The 11,634-nt window shown below is 36.4% G+C and overlaps 1 long non-coding RNA gene across 1 annotated transcript; it reads right to left on the reverse strand.

Moving 5' to 3' along the window:
* Positions 1-965: 965 nt before the first annotated feature.
* Positions 966-9,402, reverse strand: LOC140075745 (uncharacterized). Its single transcript, XR_011849462.1, has 5 exons — positions 9,297-9,402; positions 8,907-8,989; positions 2,436-2,514; positions 2,026-2,155; positions 966-1,100 (listed from the first exon to the last, which is right to left on the reverse strand). It is a non-coding gene; the product is annotated as an uncharacterized lncRNA (long non-coding RNA).
* Between the last annotated feature and the right edge of the window lie 2,232 nt (positions 9,403-11,634).

The following is an 11,634-nucleotide window of genomic DNA, read 5'->3' on the forward strand; positions in this document are numbered from 1 at the left end:
TTCCAAAAGGGGTTAAAGTAAGAACTGAGCTGATTTAAATCTGCACTGACAGCAATGTTATCTTTACTAGGTCTTATCTGGAGAGTTTGCTCTACTGTAAAGGGGGAAACTTGTCAATACCTTCCTCTTACTGCCACCAACAGGGCCTGGGGGAGAATGAAGTCCTCTGCTCCAGTGCTTATCTTGCTCTGTATTTCACTCAGATCCTCCAACACATTGAAAGGTCCCTTTGACATGTCAATGTTGAGAAAAAATATCCTGTCAACATATTTTCTAAGTTGCAGCTTTATGACACCATGCTGTGCACATGCTAATAGATGCAGATCACTGATAATAGCACAGCCATGGGATGGGAGCCAGCACAATGCTTCTCAATGCTTCATTCCATGAAATGATGTGCTACACTCGTCTCCCCAAATCTCTTCTGTTTCTCTTTCTCTTTGCTATTGTTCCCTGCTCTCTCTTCCCCCTCTAGAATGTTTTCATATTTTTTTTTAAAGCTGATCAATGTTCTTAGTCAGAATTTTATTGGTTTATATATATTTTACAACATTTTCCTATATATATTCCCAACATGTATATCACATTCTTACTATAATAGATGCCAGCCTATAAGATGGATATCTGTGCCCTGGGTTGGATGTGCAATCTTGCCCTTTAATGATGGAACTAAAGTTTTATCATGCACATATGAGTTTTGTTTGAATAAAACTCACTTTAAGTTCATTTCTTCTTTTTTTAGTATCAGCTCTTATCAATTAATTAGGATGTGATTTGTCAGACTTGGGGCTACAGGGGACCTCCTTAAAAGTGACCTGCAATTGCAAGAAAAAAAAAATCTGATTTAAAGTAAAGTGTTTTATTGGCAGAATCTTATCTAACAAGTTCACAATAAATGAAATTTGCATATTGGATAAAGAGACATTCTACAGGTCTGATAAGCTGCAACAACTCTAAATGCCATTTTACGGACGAAGGCACGTTTATCTCTGGGACGCAGAATCCGTCTCCTTCTTGAGCAGTATGATGGCTGCACATTCCCATCTTGTGTATAATGGTTTGTACACAACAAGGCACCTCCATGTTTCTGTAAATTGCATCTAAGGATAAAACAAATTTCTGCAAGTCCACAAATCTCTTCCTGATAACTCAATTTCTTTCTCATAAATAAGCAGTGTGTTTCAGGTGTGCCTTCAAATACATCCACAAGTGTGTCTCTAGTTAACACAGCTGTATCCAGTAAACGTCTCAGTAGCCTCCAAAGACATGGCATCATCACATGGGCTGTCCCAAATTGTTTAATGGCATAGTGTATGCAAACTTTTGACTTTACAGAAAGCTATATAATGCCTTAAATTCTAGCTTTCTCATTACTCTGGCATTTACAAATATAAGTAATTTTGGTAATTCTAATTGACCCAAAATGGGAGAGGTTTACAGGCAGTCCTTAAGAAGACCTGACACTTAGGCACAAATGAACCTCTCTTCCCACTGGGACCTCTGATGAAGTTTTCTGGATGCTGGTTATTTACTGAAATTTAGCATCAGGCTGCAATGATCAACATTAACATTGGTCTGCCTGTACTGTATTCTGATTTCATGAAAGATTTTGAGAAAAACATGCATAGTTGTCTTTTTATATAGTGGGTGTTAACTTCTGGTTTCAGCTGTATTTAAGCCTAGCCTTAACTCATTGAATATACCCAATATGAAGCTTCTCCTTGTTTTTGGCGTTGAAGTCAGAAAGTAAATAATCTAGCATATTTGTTAAAAATCTTTATTACTGATCACATATTCTACTATTTACTTTTAATCTGCTAGTATACTACGGGAAATCTAATATACTTTCTGAAGTAGTTCCCATGGTAGAGTTCACTTCCCTGCACCAAGCATTTTTTATCTAATCCTTTAATGAACCCCCTATGATTATAATCTTTATTTGATCAATATACAAATTATCTGCAGGGGCAACTGGGGGTGTGGAGCAGTCTCCACGTCCCCAGTAGCCACTGCAAATTTGCCTACCTGCTCATCATTATCTTCTGTGAACGTAGACACTACCCCACGCAGGCCCAGTGGTTTCTGGCGCATGTTCGGCAACAGGGGAGCTATGCACAATCAGGATTAAGACCGGCCTCTTTCAATCTCTAGAATTCTTGCAGAAAATATTAGTCATCAATATATTAAACAGAGTATGTGGAAATTCAAATGTACTATGCATTTACACAAGACATACAGTAATGTGATCTGTCAATGAAGCTAATAAAGCTAATCGGCTCATTCTCCATTTTTATAAATTTTGCTTTGATATACTGAAGCAACTATACATGGTTTTCTTACCTTGGTTTAAAATTACTATTAAAGACAAATAGGTTTTACAAAGTCTCATAGGCATTATGTGCCCACTATGTTAGGGTATATGATGTCTTAATTACCAGGTTTGAGAGACTGCATTGAGGGCTTCACACTTCTTAAATGAGAGTCCATGTTCTGTTATCATTACTGTTCCTGAAACTGTAACACAAGCACAGTGTTAAAACTGAGCAGTAACTTCCCGCTCCCCAAACCTCCCACAGCTGCAGGGCACAAGCTTGCTGAGTGGTGTGGCCCGGATGCCAGAGCCCAGTCCTGTGCTCCCAGTGCTTGCATATTCAAGGGCTGCTTCCTGCTTTCCCTTCACTTCGGATGCTGGCGTTGACCCTCTGGGATCCCTTTTCTGAAATTTTTCCCCAGCAGTGTCGGATTGTGTTTGTATTTTCCAGGCTGTTATTATTCGTGATCTGCACTGGCGGAGGTCTCTCATTCATAAAACAGACACCAGGGGTTAGCCTCCCTTGACAGGATATGTATATCTGTGTGCTCATACCAGTTTATCACCAAGATCACACAAACTCTATTATTAGCTTAAGTCAAATAAACACAAAATGTAATACATGTAACGTGTGTGCTTTAAATTCTCACATATAGGTTCTCCTCACTGACATAATCCCACAGCTATGAAGCCATAACATTCCAGCAAGGAGAGAATTTCTTTATTTATTTCTAGAATTTCTATCCAAGTGTGCACGCTGTTTTGCAGTATCCCCAGTGCGGGACCACAACTAAAAGTTGCTTTTATAAAATCAGGTTTATCTTTATAACCATAGAACAGTATGGTATAGGATAACTGTGAGTACTATAGGAACTGTCTCAGGAGCTAAGTGGTTGTTCAAAATGGCAACAGCTGTGAAGACCATTATCAATAAGACATTACGATGCAAGAATGAATATGTGATCCAGATCATGACACATGGGGAGATTAATATCAACACGGCAATATCAGTCACTAGATGAAGAGAATCACACATGGCTATAAATATAACGAGTGCATCTTCCCATAGCTAATGTAGATGTGGCCTCACCACTCAGTAATTAGAACAATCCTAATGATGAGGATAGCAACATTTTTATTTTACAGCAGACAATATTCTTTTTTAAGATTATTATTATTCTTTTTTTTTTTATAATTTTTTATTCTCAAAATGAACCTACACAACATATATACAACATAAAAATGGATATTTTATTTACCTACCTGAACTCATGTCTGGTAAGGTATATTACATCTAATGTTATTAATTAATCTTCCTCTTCTTGCATATCTCATATTTTTACCAAACACTGCAAAGTTAGAAAAAGACCCACAAGTATGGACATCATCCATGTTATGACCAGACTTTGGGCAAGAAAAATAGACAATGTATTTTGGCAATAAGCTTAAATTATGTTCTATAAAAAATTGTGTTACCTGTTGTAAGGGAGTTTATATGTATATTCTTTACTATCTTATATATAAGTGTCCAGAAATTTACTTTTGCAGATCAACATTAGTTGACCACTTCTAAGGGTCCGTCGTAAGTGTCAGTTTTTATCATTTATTTTATCACAATTAATTCCTAAGTAACTGAGCCTTAGGCTTATGTTCATAAAATAACCACATTTTATTTTGCAGATAAAAGCTAAGCCTTTTAGAAAGCTAAAAAATTAAAAATATTACATTTAAAATAGTAAAGATTTTAACTATCTCTTTGTGGCAACAGTTGTGATAGTTAGCCAACAGATTCGGTTCATTTATCAAAAAGACAACCTGGTATAGAAATGCATCATATTATTAAGAATCAATTTTCCTTTTTCTACCTAAGTATATACATAGCATGCAGCAGAAGCAGAATTGTGAACAAAGTCCAAGTTGTCTTGAATAATTTGTAAGCAATATTCGAAAATACATTTTTATTACTATATAATTCCAAAATTACTAATTTTCATGTGTATTATGAGAGAAAGGATTTGAAGACTCATGGATCAACTGTTTTAAAGGGCTTCAGTGCGTTGTATGCAAATATTTTCTAAATAATTTATGCTGATATACTGTTATGGTTATAGTTTTGATTTTTATAGCAGTGATTTTCTATGTCTGGACCACTAAAACCTAGAGACAGAGTTGGTATGCTGTGTCGCTGTGTGTGACAGCATGTGACCCACGAGCCTTGTTTATTTTTAACCTTGTCATTTTCTTTTCCGAAAGAATAAGATGGTATGTTGTACATGACAACTTGCATCTAACTTACATATAATGTCATTAATTTCTATAGGGTAACTTGTCACATATAATTTGAAGATCTATCACATGATTTTGTTTCTGTAAATGTATGTGAAATCTTAAAGGGGTTTCTAAAAGAAAATCCTGAAATGTGTCGACAATAGAGATCTAGATGCTAACATGATCCATTTACTAAAGGTCCCCCAATCTCCTGTTCTAAAACTCATTTACTCTTACTTCCTGAACTTGGTTCAACCTGGTCGACCAACCTGGTTGATGCAATTCCCTTAAAGAGGACTTGTCTCCATGAAGTACTCATTTTTGAGCATTTTTCTTCCAACTTTATGTTGTGCTGTTTCTTTGCATTTGCTATTTCCTTGTTTTTCCAAATGGGTGTTACCAATTGAGATGTGGGAGTTTTTATTTGTATAGCACACTCTAATACTATCCAATCAGCACTGACAGTATTAGACTGTTCAAGGACACCTCCACTGCTGACACTCACTTAACTAACTACTTAGACATTGATTAAAGAAAAGCAAAACATATATGATGCAGAATAGTTATATAATGAAAAATATAAGTACATGACAAGAGATGTAACAGGTAGGTTTATAGATGTTCCAAATTAAAGATTCTAAATTGTCATTGTAACTTTTGTGTAAGTTGTTGTTAGTAGCAACAGGGCTGTGTAAAATGCTATTCCAGGATTGCAGTCAACATGAAAGGTGAAGTATCAGTGTAAATGCCTTCTAGGGGCCCATGGCCATCCAAACCATCTACCATCAACATAGACAAAGGTTCTTTACTGTAAGAGCAGTGAGACTACGGAACTCTGTGCCGCAGGAGGTTGTTGTGGCGGATTCTATGTAAATGTTCAAGAGAGGCCTGGATGACTATCTGGAGAGGAAAACTCTCACAGGTTATGGGGAAAAAACATTTATTTAATTCTCAAAGGTAGGAATGGATGGACTTGCATCTTTACCAGCCTTATATACTGAAACCACCAACAAATAATATACTGAGAAGGGCCTTCACCCATGAAATCCTTGTACATGTGTCAGGGGTTTGTTGGGCCGTCAAGTGTGAGTTAATTAATGATACTCATATTGCTGTTGTCACAGGGTAGCCATAAGGGAGGCAAGCCAACCTATCACATCAGAGAAAGTTGTCTGAACAGGCAAGGTTTTGCCAAGTAACTTATGTGCTTGGGCCCTGATAACTCTCTCCATTTGGTTAAGCTGATGGTGTTGGAGGAACACGTGATTGGGCTGAATGTTGGGGGATATAATGTGGCCAGAGAAGTCTAGCATTGGCTTATTATTTTCTACCCATTAAAACACATACATATTTGAATAAGCTGGGTGTACATGGATATTGGTGATATTGGATGAATAGCTGTCAGTTTAGTCAGTGTTTGGACTTGATCAATCAAAGATGTAAGAAAAACCTTATAGGGCCCACATGATTTTTTACACTGGGGCTCCATAGTACTTTGGATCATCTTTAGTTCAGATAACGGTATAACACAGCCAGTTCTAAAACGGCATAACACAGCCAGTTCCAAGGAATTAAACCTTCCCTTGCATGGGTCATGATATGGTAAAACTAAAAATTGGTCCAAAATAGGTTACTGATGAATGGGGTGGACTTTCTAAGAGGAAGTGGTTTGTGGAAGATGGTTTGTATAATAATGCTTTGTAAAAAGAGAGTATTCTCTTCTTGTATAATGCACTTAAAATAAGCAGCAACATTAAGACTCTTATCTATAGGTAAATGGTAGTCCATAGCACATTTTGGGCATGAAACTGTTCTCCAAATGTACGCTCAATGGTGGAAAAACACACTGGACAGTGTGACAGACTCAGCCAGACAGACCAAATGTTATTCCTCTGGAGTTTTTTCAGCAAATAAACATAAGTTATCATCATTTCCCCTATAAATTCTGCTAATAATGCACAGGCAGTTAATATAGTAAAGAAAATATACATTTGCGCAGCAAGAGCTACGCTAGGCCCTCTCTCCCTGGGACAGATTTTCTCCCCAGCTGGTATGGGCTGGAAGGGGATCCAGTGTGATTTTTCTTTCCAGCAGAACACACACTGAGCTGCAGAGGGAATACATAGAGAGGGGAAAGAGAAACACAGAGGAGGAGAAAGAGAGATTTACTGATTGAAGGAAGAAAAGAAAACACTGAGAGGGAGAGAAAGTCTCTTAACCCCTTCTCTCCCACATAAATGATACAACAAGAACCACTGTATCTCATTTCGTCCAGATCACACAGCAAGCTGTGACCCTGTAATATTTATCAGTTCACTGACTGACGGGCTAATATGTCCCAATGGAAAAGGGCATAGATGGCATTTTTTCCTGTCTTGCCTCCATAAATAAACATAATGGGCCTCATTATAACATGTATATTCTTATCTCAATTTTGTATAAATAGATTTGCTTATTTAGCGAAAAACAATACATCTATTAAGAATGCTTTCTGAGCTGCATGGTGATTTATGGGTTTCTTACTATAACCATTAAGATGTCTTCAGATTACTGTGTAAATCCCTTGCATGTTCATTAGGCTGCACAAATATATATGCACTCCAGATACCTTTAACATCAGAGGTGATTGGTATTAAACTTACAAGTTCACTGGAATGATTTTTTCCGATGCCCAAATAATACAAGGAACCATAGTTTAGGAGAGGACACGTGTGGACACATACACATTATCTAGCTGTAAACAAGCCATTTGTTATATCTTGGCCGTTTAACTGTTTCAGCTGAAAATCTCATGTCTACCAGGATCAGGTATAAAACCAGTAATGAGATTAGGAAGAAGAGTTACAAGGACATGATTTAATTTTTGTATTGATATTATAGTGACATTTATTCACTAGTATGAATGATAAGAGGGGCTGATATCTGTCTATGAAACTCATACTAGATTATACGTCAAGTGCCACATTTTCTTCCATGGTCATTTAGTTGGAAAGTTCAAAAATTTCATAAAAAAAGAATTCGGACATTATGAAACTATAGGAGTATGTTACCATATAGTACAGTTTATCAATGTGGAAACACACTTGACATCATCGGATTGACATATGTTATTTTTATGTTGCCACATATACTTGTTGAATTATTTAATCATTGTTTAATCATCATTTTATTTTATGGCTTGATATGGCCTTTGTTCTCCTAAGTTATATGCAGTTATCAGAAATTGAAGAGGACATGAAAGCTCTTTTGACACGTTCAAATGTCTGTTTTAGTAAATTCATTATTTTTAAAAACTAATCATATCAAAGACTTTTTCCTCACTTTCCATTGTGCCTAAATATTTTTGAATAAATTAATATAAATATATATTTTACCAAAATAGTCAGTCTTCACTCTTGCTAGTTCAGAATAATATTAGAAACAGGCAGAAAACAATATTTGCAGTAAAAAATAGCAAAAAGGTTAGATTTTTTTTTCAATATGGAACTACTTCTCATAAAGTATTATTATAGTAATTTTATTTTATATTCTAAATATTTTTTTAAAAAATTTTCTTCTGTATCTATGTTTTTTAAGTAAATATATTCAGTTATTGAGCTATTAATTGTTTCATGATGTAATTTGGCATTTAGATTTTTGGATAAAACCTTATAAGACAGAAAAAAAAATGTAAAATAGTACAATTTACAAAATAATTTTATTTTAAATTTTAGAATTTTTAAAGTTATATCAGTTTATTTATAGAGAAATATAGTTACATTTAACATATTTTTTAAAGCTATATGCAATGAATAGCTCCAGAAAGTTGAAATGCCCAGTAGTATTCCCTTTAAGTTTGTGAGGTCAGGAATGTTTAGATATGAATGCTTGTATATTACATTTTGTGTGCATATAATGTATTAGGAATTTCCTTTATATTAAACATAAAGTTTTGCTGCAGTGCAGCCAAACATGGCCTTATCTACATCATACATTTAGAATGTCAAGTAGCACTTCATAAAAGTGTCATGATCTTATGCGGTAGGAGGTTCCAGTGTAAATAATCGTAACTATGAGATGACAAATATGCTACGCAGAGGATGCAATTTAGCTTCACTAATTTTTTAAGGTCTGTGTGGATTTGTAGAACAATTATATAAATATTATAATTCCTATCCCATATCCTTGTTTGTTTTTTCTGACATAGAAAATGGATAGATACAGAAGCTCTTTTGCAGGTCCTCTGACTTGTTTTTTGTAAAGCTTTAAATAAATAGTAACAACGAATATCACTTTAACTAATTACTAATTAACTTTTCTCTTTTCACATGTACTTTTATATACTCACCTCAAACCTCAATCATAAAGCTGAGCAGATATCTGGAGGTTAGTCAGGAGACATCTATGCAACTTAATGAATTTTCTGAATACCTTTAAAAACAAAAAGAGCAGAGCAGATGACACAGGGATGTGTTCTTTCAACCACAGTATACAGAGAAGGTCATTAAAACAAATCTTCTAATTAGAAATGTTGGCATAAGATCTATAAGGTCAGAACCCTATAGAACACTTATCCCAATTCACGGATATGGTGCACTTCTCCTGGGTTCCCTCTATATTTATATATGTTTTTCTTATAGCATTAATCTGGAGCTGCATATTTTCTGCTATGGTTTTGCTTCCATCATGAAATAATGTTATTGAAATGAATGACTGATTAATTTCTTTATTGACTAACCTTAGCTTCAAGACAATGTCAGAAAAATTGGTCAGCCCTCAATAACTGAGCCTTACTGCATATGCAGTTTTTGGGCTACTGGATGATTCCCAGGGTGAGAATACCAACATGTACAAACCATAAAAGGCCCTGTGTATCCAGCAAGCATCTTATGCAGCTGCAGTGCCCCTCCCCTGAACATGGTGGTCCTATCTTCAGTCATTCAAGTCCTATCAGCAGGATAAGTTGGAAGGCAGCCAGCAAGAAAACATCTGAAACAGGCTCATGGTACCCATCTTTCAATGTCTAAAATGAAGATTGAAATACACTGCTGAAAGGTGGTGTTAATGCTTGGCTCTTCCAACTGGAGAGTGACCGTGTTGGGCAAAAGTGGGTGTGAAGAGTTGTTAGCATTGGGATGTCTAGCATTGCAGGGCCATTGGAGCAGCATGAACTCCCAGGGGCAGAGTTACATGGATAGTCAGTCACAAGCATCAATCCTGTCAAAACTTCACTCAGGCAGGCAATCACAGTACTACAGTTATATGCTGTGCCATACCAGCCATCTGTGCAGAGTCTTTATTTCAGCTGTAACTTTTGACTATCGTGGACAAATTATAAATGTCTTGGTAGAAAATAAAATGTTGCTAAGGGAACATATGCCACAACAGAAAAGCAGATATTCCTATCATTATTCATAATGTTACAGAAGAAAGATGGCTACGCAGCATATTATACCAGTGTAGCTTCCCCACAACTAGGAGACAAGTTGTCTTCCCTAAAACCATGGAATGATAAGGGACCTCCAGTTACCTGTGTTTCTTTATCACATAACCTGATGATGCTAATTCATTTTCCTCATCTAGATCAATTATCTATTTATTGATTATTAGTTAAGACCTATGTGAGATCTGTGGTCTAAGAAAGCAAGTGCCATCATTATCAAATGTAATATTTATCACAGTATAGAGAAGTTTGCGGTGTCTTAACTTTGAGATTTATCAGAAGTGTCTAAGAGCAGAACTTCAGAGCTCAGCTTTCATTTCCTCATTTTAGAAAATGCAAGCGGAATTCTGATTGGTTGCTGTGGACAACTAGAACAGTTCTGCTCTCAGACACTTTTTCTAAATCTCCTCCATATTATGTGTCTAGAACTGAGTCCGCTTGGCTGGTGTCCTTTTTTATCGTATACCTTTTTTGCCACCATTAACCACTAACCTTAGCCCACTAATCCTAAATCACCAATTCCAATCTACCGATGCTAGTCATTAACATCAACCGACTAACACTGGACACTAACCTTAGTCCACTATCTCTAAGATAATAACCCCTTTCCACTACCCCTACGCAACTAACCCTAAGATACTAACTTTAAGCCACTAAGCCTCTGAGACTATGCATAAGCCACAAATTCTAAGCTACTATAATCCTATAGATACAACGCACTTCATATAAGACATATACGGTGTTCTCATAATTATACATACTTGTATATAGTCTCCATTATTGTAAAATTACTCAATCACTTCGATTTCCCGCATTTCTCTGCTGGCCAGTGATCAACTGATGTCATCACTGCATGATCTGCCTCACATAGAGGCACCTCACAGGACAGAGCAGATACCTATAGAGCTCATTTTATTCCCGTCATCTGATCCTGTAAGTAAATTGCTTCTCTAACTGGTGATTGTTCATGGACAAATAGAGATCACATGACCTTCCATCTGTGGCCATTTTATGGACAGGAATGTCTGGCTGATGAGGTAAAAGACAGGAGGCTTCCCTTCACATGTGAAGAAAGTGATGCAGAACTATTATTAGATGTGTATTGGTAAATTACCTAATATCCTGCTCCCCACACTTACACATTACATTACATTACAAAAAACAATGGTAAAGTGGCCAACCCCGTTAATGCCAGAAGCCTATGTGAGCCCTTCCTGGGCCAATTTACGTGTAGTTAATGCAATGTACTTACTGTTAATGCTTGTACTATACATTAGATCTAGGGTTCCTAGGATCTATGGACTAAATCCCCATTGCTATTTGTTTCGTTGTGGTTGGGGAAGGTTTTGTTTTTCTCTATTGGTAATTTTCCTTGGATATTGTACACCTGTTTTATGGTATTTTCTGGTTGCATAAAAAATGAGTAAAGCAAAAATGGGGAGAGTGGCAGTGATAAAGGCAGGTATGGGTGGGGATGCTGCTGACCGACACTTTTACTATAACTTGGATATAGAACTGTATGGGGTTCATTTACTAAGGGTCGTGCACACACTTTTGTCAGACTGTACACTGTTTTTGGGGCTAAAACATCTTGCACAGGTATTTAATAAGTGTGTGCGCTGGGATTGTTGCG

The sequence above is a fragment of the Engystomops pustulosus genome, chromosome 1 (assembly GCF_040894005.1).
Source record: "Engystomops pustulosus chromosome 1, aEngPut4.maternal, whole genome shotgun sequence".
Lineage (NCBI taxonomy): Eukaryota > Metazoa > Chordata > Amphibia > Anura > Leptodactylidae > Engystomops > Engystomops pustulosus.